The sequence below is a fragment of the Cherax quadricarinatus genome, chromosome 28 (genome assembly GCF_038502225.1).
Source record: "Cherax quadricarinatus isolate ZL_2023a chromosome 28, ASM3850222v1, whole genome shotgun sequence".
In the NCBI taxonomy this organism is placed as follows: domain Eukaryota; kingdom Metazoa; phylum Arthropoda; class Malacostraca; order Decapoda; family Parastacidae; genus Cherax; species Cherax quadricarinatus.
The window spans coordinates 7,883,202-7,893,201 of record NC_091319.1 but is presented as its reverse complement, the minus strand read 5'-3'; the positions used below and the strand labels follow the sequence as shown (position 1 = coordinate 7,893,201).

The following is a 10,000-nucleotide window of genomic DNA, read 5'->3' as shown; positions in this document are numbered from 1 at the left end:
CCGTGGCTGGGACAATACTATTATTGGGACAATACTGTGGTTGGGACAATACCGTTGCTGGGACAATACCGTGGCTGGGACAATACTGTGGGTGGGACAATACCGTGGCTGTGACAATACCGTGGCTGGGACAATACTGTGGGTGGGACAATACCGTGGCTGAGACAATACTATGGTTGGGACAATACTGTGGTTGGGACAATACTGTGGTTGGGACAGTGTTATGGCTGGAACAAAATAGGACGTCGAGGTCTTTCCTGTAGGGACCATCTACGTCGTCTAAGCTCACCTCAACAAACTCTGGGTTAGTTGGGATTCACTCCGAAAAGTTATCTTGTAATTTAGCAAACATATCTTCCTCTTTTTCTTAATCCTTCTCACCCGGGAATTATTATCTCCACTATTCTTATTATTTCTGTTATTATTTGTGTCATTTTCTCGCTTCGCCGATCTAGAGTTTTGCGTGGAAATCCTTGATCATATTTATCCCGGAAAAGGTTTGTTTCCGGCTCTGGTAATGTTGTTAACGTTACGACCCACTGTGTCAACAGCGTTTTCGATTCGCTGCTTTGAGTGTACCCTTTTGTTAACGCTTTTTTTGGGGGAAGGGGGGCGAATTTTTTTTTTTCGTGTGTTAATGCTCGGAGGTTACCGAGCAGTGAGCCGGTGATTACATTCCGCTCTGCCCTGGACTAGCAGAAAAATTTGTTGTCTTCCACAGGCACGCCAATACGTGGTCTTCCTTGGACTGTACTCACCTAATTGTACTCACCTAATTGTGGTTGCAGGGGTCGAGACTCAGCTCCTGGCCCCGCCTCTTCACTGATCGCTACTGGGTCCTCTCTCTCTCTGCTTCCTGAGCTTTGTCATACCTCTTCTTAAAACTATGTATGGTTCCTGCCTCCACTACTTCACTTGCTAGGCTATTCCACTTGCTGACACCTCTATGACTGAAGAAATACTTCCTAACGTCCCTGTGACTCGTCTGAGTCTTCAGCTTCCAGTTGTGACCCCTTGTCCCTGTGTCCCCTCTCTGGAACATCCTATCTCTGTCCACCTTGTCTATTCCCCGCAATATCTTGTATGTCGTTATTATGTCTCCCCTGACTGTGTGTGTGTGTGTGTGTGTGTGTGTGTGTGTGTGTGTGTGTGTGCTTTTAACAACTTCGTTGCATGTTCAAGATCTTAACTCAAAATCCACTAATTTATTGCGAATGCAACGTCCACTTTGAGCCTCAGATAACACGGTTGAACATAAAATTACAACACAATTTCTGAAAAAATCCCATCCTCCCCCCATCCCCCCCCAAAAAAAAATGGCAATAAACTACATCTTTAGTCCCCCCTTCCCTGTGGATCTTCAAACAGTGAGCAGACAACCAGGCCATTTCCACTCCTACTAGTTACCTGTTTATAATTAACAGGACTTAACTCAGGTCAAATTAACTTAAGACCACTCCCTGTAACACACACACACACACTCACACACACACACACACACACACACACACACACACACACACACACACACACACACACACACACACACACACACACACACACACATACATTTAGCTAACATGACAGACACAACAGTCTAATCACGAATAGGAAAGTCTGTCAATTATTCCTCTCTGTAATTGAATTATTACCCCCTCCACCCCCACCCCCGTAGTGAATACAGATTATTACTCCCTGTATTTCTGTTCCTCCACCGTATTAGGAATACCCTTAGCAATTGGAATCTTCCCTGACGCAAAAAAAATATTCTCTAGTATTAATTTTCTCAGTAGTTTGTCTCCTTTGTAGTGGATGTCTTTGCTATGTTAGGAGCCTTAGGTATGGTAGTAATATTACTTGATGTATTAGTAATATTACATGATATATCAGTAATATTATTTGTTGCATTAGTAATATTACCTGATATATCAGTAATATAACCTGATATGTCAGTAATATTACCTGATATATCAGTAATATTACCTGATATATCAGAAATATTACCTTATATATCAGTAATATTGCCTGATATATCAGTAATATTACCTGATATATCAGTAATATTGCCTGATATATCAGTAATATTGCCTGATATATCAGTAATATTGCCTGATATATCAGTAATATTACCTGATATATCAGTAATATTACCTGATATATCAAAAATATTACCTGTTATATCAGTAATATTACTTGATGCATTAGTAATATTACCTGATATATTAGAAATATTACCTGATGTATTAATAATAGTTCATGAAGTAACAGTAACATTACCTAAAATCAACTGCTGTAGAAAAAAATTAATTTCCGTGTCTCAGTATTTACCATTTTGCAGTGAGAATGCATCCTGCAGCAGCAATATTCCCTGTAATAGATCTCACTGTATCAGGAGTCGTTGCTAAAGTAGGAATCTCCACTGTATTGCTCCTGTGGGAATTAGCAATGCTGCCTTGCAGGAGCAATCCTTCCTGACGTGCTGCAATTAGGATTTGGGATTGTTTTGTGTCCCAGACAGATGGTTAAATTCTGTCGTTGCTGTAGCGCAAACACAGACATTTTAGAGGCTGGCGAATGTGTTTGTCCATTTGTCAGTGACATGTTGGCTTCTAGACTGTGTTCTAGCCAATGACGTTTTGGCATCTAAAACGTATTTTAGCCAATGACGTGTTGGCTTTTGAAACGTATTTTATCCAATGACGTGTTATCTTATAAAATGTGTTTGAGCCAATGACGTGTTAGCTTATAAATCTTGCTTGACCATTAACCAGTCAAGCGTTAGCTGCCTACAGTTCTATAACTCATAACTTGAGAACACCTCACCTTATCGGTTTCAAACTTTCACCACTAGTGCATCTCAGGTAAGAGAAAAGCCCATGCAAATTTTGACATGTGCGGGCGCCCGCTGGTCAACGTTACGTAAACCGTGCGATAATAATACTAATAATAATAATAATAATAATAGTAATAATAATAATAATTGCAACAGTAATAATAATAATAATAATAATAATAATAATAATAATAATAATAATAATAATAATAATAATAATAATAACCCCAGGCATGTTAGGTGGGTTCTAACCCCCTACATGTTAGATGGGTTCTAATCCCCCACATGTTAGGTATGTTCTAAACCCCCACATGTTAGGTGGGTTCTAAACCAGCACAAGTTAAGTGGGTTCTAAACCCCCACATGTTGGGTGGGTTCTAAACTCCCACATGTTAGGTGGGTTCTAAACCCCCACATGCTAGGTGAGTTCTAAACCCTCACATGTTAGGTAGGTTCTAACCCCTCACATGTTAGGTGGGTTCTAAACCCCCACATGCTAGGTGGGTTCTAAACCCCCACATGTTGGGTGGGTTCTAAACTCCCACATGTTAGGTGGGTTCTAAACCCCCACATGTTAGGTGGATTCGAACCCTACATGTTAGGTGGGTTCTAAAAACCACATGTTAGGTGGGTTCTAACCCCCACATGTTAGGTGGGTTCTAAACCCCCACATGCTAGGTGGGTTCTAACCCCCCACATGCTAGGTGGGCTCTAACCCCCCCACATGTTAGGTGGGTTCTAAAACCCCACATGTTAGGTGGGTTCTAAACCCCCACATGTTAGGTGGGTTCTAAAAACCACATGTTAGGTGGGTTCTAACCCCCACATTAGGTGGGTTCTAAATACCCACATGCTAGGTGGGTTCTAAACCCCCACATGTTAGATGAGTTCTAAATCACCACATGTTAGGTGGGTTCTAAACCTCCACATGTTAGATGGGTTCTAACCCCCACATGTTAGATAGGTTCTAACCCCCACATGTTAGGTGGGTTCTAACCCCCACATGTTAGGTGGGTTCTAACCCCCACATGTTAGATGGGTTCTAACCCCCACATGTTAGGTGGGTTCTAATCCCCACATGTTAGATGGGTTCTAACCCCTACATGTTAGGTGGGTTCTAACCTCCCACATGTTAGGTGGGTTCTAACCCACACATGTTAGGTGGGTCTAACCCCCACATGTTAGGTGGGTTCTAACCCCCACATGTTAGGTGGGTTCTAACCCCCACATCTTAGATGGGTTCTAACCCCCACATGTTAGGTGGGTTCTAACCCCCACATGTTAGGTGGGTTCTAACCCCCCACATGTTAGGTGGGTTCTAATCCCCACATGTTAGATGGGTTCCAACCCCCACATTTTAGATGGGTTCTAACCTCCCACATGTTAGGTGGGTTCTAACCCCCACATGTTAGGTGGGTTCTAACCCCTCACATGTTAGGTGGGTTCTAACCCCCACATGTTAGGTGGGTTCTAACCTCCCACATGTTAGGTGGATTCTAACCCCCACATGTTAGGTGGGTTCTAACCCCCACATGTTAGGTGGGTTCTTACCCCCACATGTTAGGTGGGTTCGAACCCCCACATGTTAGGTGGGTTCTAACCTCCCACATGTTAGGTGGGTTCTAACCCCCACATGTTAGGTGGGTTCTAACCCCCACATGTTAGGTGGGTTCTAACCCCCACATGTTAGGTGGGTTCTAACCCCCACATGTTAGGTGGGTTCGAACCCCCACATGTTAGGTGGGTTCGAACCCCCACATGTTAGGTGGGTTCGAACCCCCCACATGTTAGGTGGGTTCTAACCCCCACATGTTAGGTGGGTTCGAACCCCCACATGTTAGGTGGGTTCTAACCCCCACATGTTAGGTGGGTTCTAACCCCCACATGTTAGGTGGGTTCGAACCCTCACATGTTAGGTGGGTTTGAACCCCCACATGTTAGGTGGGTTCTAACACCCACATGTTAGGTGGGTTCTAACCCCCACATGTTAGGTGGGTTCGAACCCCCACATGTTATGTGGGTTCTAACCCCCACATGTTAGGTGGGTTATAGCCCCCACATATTAGGTGGGTTCGAACCCCCACATGTTAGGTGGGTTCTAACCCCCACATGTTAGGTGGGTTCGAATCCCCACATGTTAGGTGGGTTCTAACCCCCACATGTTAGGTGGGTTCTAACCCCCACATGTTAGGTGGGTTCTAACCCCCACATGTTAGGTGGGTTCTAACCCCCACATGTTAGGTGGGTTCTAACCCCCCACATGTTAGGTGGGTTCTAACCCCCACATGTTAGGTGGGTTCTAACCCCCCACATGTTAGGTGGGTTCTAACCCCCCACATGTTAGGTGGGTTCTAACCCCCACATGTTAGGTGGGTTCTAACCCCCACATGTTAGGTGGGTTCTAACCCCCACATGTTAGGTGGGTTCTAACCCCCCACATGTTAGGTGGGTTCTAACCCCCACATGTTAGGTGGGTTCTAACCCCCACATGTTAGGTGGGTTCTAACCCCCCACATGTTAGGTGGGTTCTAACCCCCACATGTTAGGTGGGTTCTAACCCCCCACATGTTAGGTGGGTTCTAACCCCCCACATGTTAGGTGGGTTCTAACCCCCACATGTTAGGTGGGTTCTAACCCCCACATGTTAGGTGGGTTCTAACCCCCACATGTTAGGTGGGTTCTAACCCCCACATGTTAGGTGGGTTCTAACCCCCACATGTTAGGTGGGTTCTAACCCCCACATGTTAGGTGGGTTCTAACCCCCACATGTTAGGTGGGTTCTAACCCCCCACATGTTAGGTGGGTTCTAACCCCCACATGTTAGGTGGGTTCTAACCCCCCACATGTTAGGTGGGTTCTAACCCCCCACATGTTAGGTGGGTTCTAACCCCCACATGTTAGGTGGGTTCTAACCCCCACATGTTAGGTGGGTTCTAGCCCCCACATGTTAGGTGGGTTCTAGCCCCCACATGTTAGGTGGGTTCTAACCCCCACATGTTAGGTGGGTTCTAGCCCCCACATGTTAGGTGGGTTCTAACCTCCACATGTTAGGTGGGTTCTAGCCCCCACATGTTAGGTGGGTTCTAGCCCCCACATGTTAGGTGGGTTCTAGCCCCCACATGTTAGGTGGGTTCTAACCCCCACATGTTAGGTGGGTTCTAACCCCCACATGTTAGGTGGGTTCTAGCCCCCACATGTTAGGTGGGTTCTTACCCCCACATGTTAGGTGGGTTCTAGCCCCCACATGTTAGGTGGGTTCTAGCCCCCACATGTTAGGTGGGTTCTAACCCCCACATGTTAGGTGGGTTCTAACCCCCACATGTTAGGTGGGTTCTAGCCCCCACATGTTAGGTGGGTTCTAGCCCCCACATGTTAGGTGGGTTCTAGCCCCCACATGTTATGTGGGTTCTAACCCCCACATGTTAGGTTTGTTCTAACCCCCACATGTTAGGTGGGTTCTAACCCCCACATGTTAGGTGGGTTCTAACCCCCACATGTTAGGTGGGTTACGCCCCTGTTACTCGGTATTCTTTTTATTTTTATGTTATTGATAACTTTTCATTTTTGGGGAATTTTCAATATAAAGTTTTTTTTTCTTCCCTCGTTGAGTGTAATATAACTGACGTGACTTTGTTGTCTTCCTGTCTTCCTGTCTTCCTGTCTTCCTGTCTTCTTGTCTTCCTGTCTTCCTGTCTTCTTGTTTTCCTGTCTTCCTGTCTTCTTGTTTTCCTGTCTTCCTGTCTTCTTGTTTTCCTGTCTTCCTGTCTTCTTGTTTTCCTGTCTTCCTGTCTTCTTGTTTTCCTGTCTTCCTGTCTTCTTGTTTTCCTGTCTTCCTGTCTTCCTGTCTTCTTGTCTTCCTGTCTTCTTGTTTTCCTGTCTTCCTGTCTTCTTGTTTTCCTGTCTTCCTGTCTTCTTGTTTTCCTGTCTTTCTGTCTTCTTGTTTTCCTGTCTTCCTGTCTTCTTGTTTTCCTGTCTTCCTGTCTTCTTGTTTTCCTGTCTTCCTTTCTTCTTGTTTTCCTGTCTTCCTGTCTTCTTGTTTTCCTGTCTTCCTGTCTTCTTGTTTTCCTGTCTTCCTGTCTTCTTGTTTTCCTGTCTTCCTGTCTTCCTGTCTTCTTGTCTTCCTGTCTTCTTGTTTTCCTGTCTTCCTGTCTTCTTGTTTTCCTGTCTTCCTGTCTTCTTGTTTTCCTGTCTTCCTGTCTTCTTGTTTTCCTGTCTTCCTGTTTTCCTGTCTTCCTGTCTTCTTGTCTTCCTGTCTTCTTGTTTTCCTGTCTTCCTGTCTTCTTGTTTTCCTGTCTTCCTGTCTTCTTGTTTTCCTGTCTTCCTGTCTTCTTGTTTTCCTGTCTTCCTGTCTTCTTGTTTTCCTGTCTTCCTGTCTTCTTGTTTTCCTGTCTTCCTGTCTTCTTGTTTTCCTGTCTTCCTGTCTTCTTGTTTTCCTGTCTTCCTGTCTTCTTGTTTTCCTGTCTTCCTGTCTTCTTGTTTTCCTGTCTTCCTGTCTTCTTGTTTTCCTGTCTTCCTGTCTTCTTGTTTTCCTGTCTTCCTGTCTTCTTGTTTTCCTGTCTTCCTGTCTTCTTGTTTTCCTGTCTTCTTGTCTTCTTGTTTTCCTGTCTTCCTGTCTTCTTGTTTTCCTGTCTTCCTGCCTTCTTGTTTTCCTGTCTTCCTGTCTTCTTGTTTTCCTGTCTTCCTGTCTTCTTGTTTTCCTGTCTTCCTCTCTTCTTGTTTTCCTGTCTTCCTGTCTTCCTGTCTTCTTGTCTTCCTGTCTTCCTGTCTTCCTGTCTTCTTGTCTTCCTGTCTTCCTGTCTTCCTGTCTTCTTGTCTTCCTGTCTTCTTGTCTTCTTGTCTTCCTGACTTTCTGTCTTCTTGTCTTCCTGTCTTCTTGTCTTCTTGTCTTCCTGTCTTCCTGTCTTCTTGTCTTCTTGTCTTCCTGTCTTCCTGTCTTCTTGTCTTCCTGTCTTCCTGTCTTCTTGTCTTCCTGTCTTCCTGTCTTCTTGTCTTCTTGTCTTCCTGTCTTCCTGTCTTCTTGTCTTCCTGTCTTCCTGTCTTCTTGTTTTCCTGTCTTCCTGTCTTCTTGTCTTCCTGTCTTCCTGTCTTCTTGTCTTCCTGTCTTCCTGTCTTCCTGTCTTCTTGTCTTCCTGTCTTCCTGTCTTCCTGTCTTCTTGTCTTCCTGTCTTCTTGTTTTCTTGTCTTCCTGTCTTCCTGTCTTCTTGTTTTCCTGTCTTCCTGTCTTCTTGTTTTCCTGTCTTCCTGTCTTCTTGTTTTCCTGTCTTCCTGTCTTCTTGTTTTCCTGTCTTCCTGTCTTCTTGTTTTCCTGTCTTCCTGTCTTCTTGTTTTCCTGTCTTCCTGTCTTCTTGTTTTCCTGTCTTCTTGTTTTCCTGTCTTCCTGTCTTCTTGTTTTCCTGTCTTCCTGCCTTCTTGTTTTCCTGTCTTCCTGTCTTCTTGTTTTCCTGTCTTCTTGTTTTCCTGTCTTCCTCTCTTCTTGTTTTCCTGTCTTCCTGTTTTCCTGTCTTCCTGTCTTCCTGTCTTCTTGTCTTCCTGTCTTCCTGTCTTCCTGTCTTCTTGTCTTCCTGTCTTCTTGTCTTCTTGTCTTCCTGACTTTCTGTCTTCTTGTCTTCCTGTCTTCTTGTCTTCTTGTCTTCCTGTCTTCCTGTCTTCTTGTCTTCTTGTCTTCCTGTCTTCCTGTCTTCTTGTCTTCCTGTCTTCCTGTCTTCTTGTCTTCCTGTCTTCTTGTCTTCTTGTCTTCCTGTCTTCCTGTCTTCTTGTCTTCCTGTCTTCCTGTCTTCTTGTTTTCCTGTCTTCCTGTCTTCTTGTCTTCCTGTCTTCCTGTCTTCTTGTCTTCCTGTCTTCCTGTCTTCTTGTCTTCCTGTCTTCCTGTCTTCCTGTCTTCTTGTCTTCCTGTCTTCTTGTTTTCTTGTCTTCCTGTCTTCTTGTCTTCCTGTTTTCTTGTCTTCCTGTCTTCCTGTCTTCCTGTCTTCTTGTCTTCTTGTCTTCCTGTCTTCCTGTTTTCTTGTCTTCCTGTCTTCTTGTCTTCCTGTCTTCTTGTCTTCCTGTCTTCTCGTCTTCCTGTCTTCCTGTCTTCTTGTCTTCTTGTCTTCCTGTCTTCCTGTCTTCTTGTCTTCCTGTCTTCCTGTCTTCTTGTCTTCCTGTCTTCTTGTCTTCCTGTCTTCTTGTCTTCATGTCTTCTTGTCTTCTTGTTTTCCTGTCTTCCTGTCTTCTTGTTTTCCTGTCTTCCTGCCTTCTTGTTTTCCTGTCTTCCTGTCTTCTTGTTTTCCTGTCTTCTTGTTTTCCTGTCTTCCTCTCTTCTTGTTTTCCTGTCTTCCTGTCTTCCTGTCTTCTTGTCTTCCTGTCTTCCTGTCTTCCTGTCTTCTTGTCTTCCTGTCTTCCTGTCTTCCTGTCTTCTTGTCTTCCTGTCTTCTTGTCTTCTTGTCTTCCTGACTTTCTGTCTTCTTGTCTTCCTGTCTTCTTGTCTTCTTGTCTTCCTGTCTTCCTGTCTTCTTGTCTTCTTGTCTTCCTGTCTTCCTGTCTTCTTGTCTTCCTGTCTTCCTGTCTTCTTGTCTTCCTGTCTTCCTGTCTTCTTGTCTTCTTGTCTTCCTGTCTTCCTGTCTTCTTGTCTTCCTGTCTTCCTGTCTTCTTGTTTTCCTGTCTTCCTGTCTTCTTGTCTTCCTGTCTTCCTGTCTTCTTGTCTTCCTGTCTTCCTGTCTTCTTGTCTTCCTGTCTTCCTGTCTTCCTGTCTTCTTGTCTTCCTGTCTTCTTGTTTTCTTGTCTTCCTGTCTTCTTGTCTTCCTGTTTTCTTGTCTTCCTGTCTTCCTGTCTTCCTGTCTTCTTGTCTTCTTGTCTTTATGTCTTCCTGTTTTCTTGTCTTCCTGTCTTCTTGTCTTCCTGTCTTCTTGTCTTCCTGTCTTCTCGTCTTCCTGTCTTCTTGTCTTCTTGTCTTCCTGTCTTCCTGTCTTCTTGTCTTCCTGTCTTCCTGTCTTCTTGTCTTCCTGTCTTCTTGTCTTCCTGTCTTCTTGTCTTCATGTCTTCTTGTCTTCTTGTTTTCCTGTCTTCTTGTCTTCCAGTCTTCTTGTCTTCCTGACTTCTTGTCTTATTGTCTTCCTGTCTCCGTGTCTTGTTGTCTTCCTGTCTTCTTGTCTTCTTGTGTTCCTGTCTTCATGTCTTCGTGTCTTCCTGTCT

The 10,000-nt window shown here is 44.5% G+C and overlaps 1 protein-coding gene across 1 annotated transcript in view; it reads right to left on the bottom strand.

The window, feature by feature from the left end:
- LOC128693151 (putative neural-cadherin 2) overlaps window positions 1-10,000 on the bottom strand; it is a 360,314-nt gene that overhangs the window by 245,797 nt on the left and 104,517 nt on the right. The window lies entirely within an intron of this gene.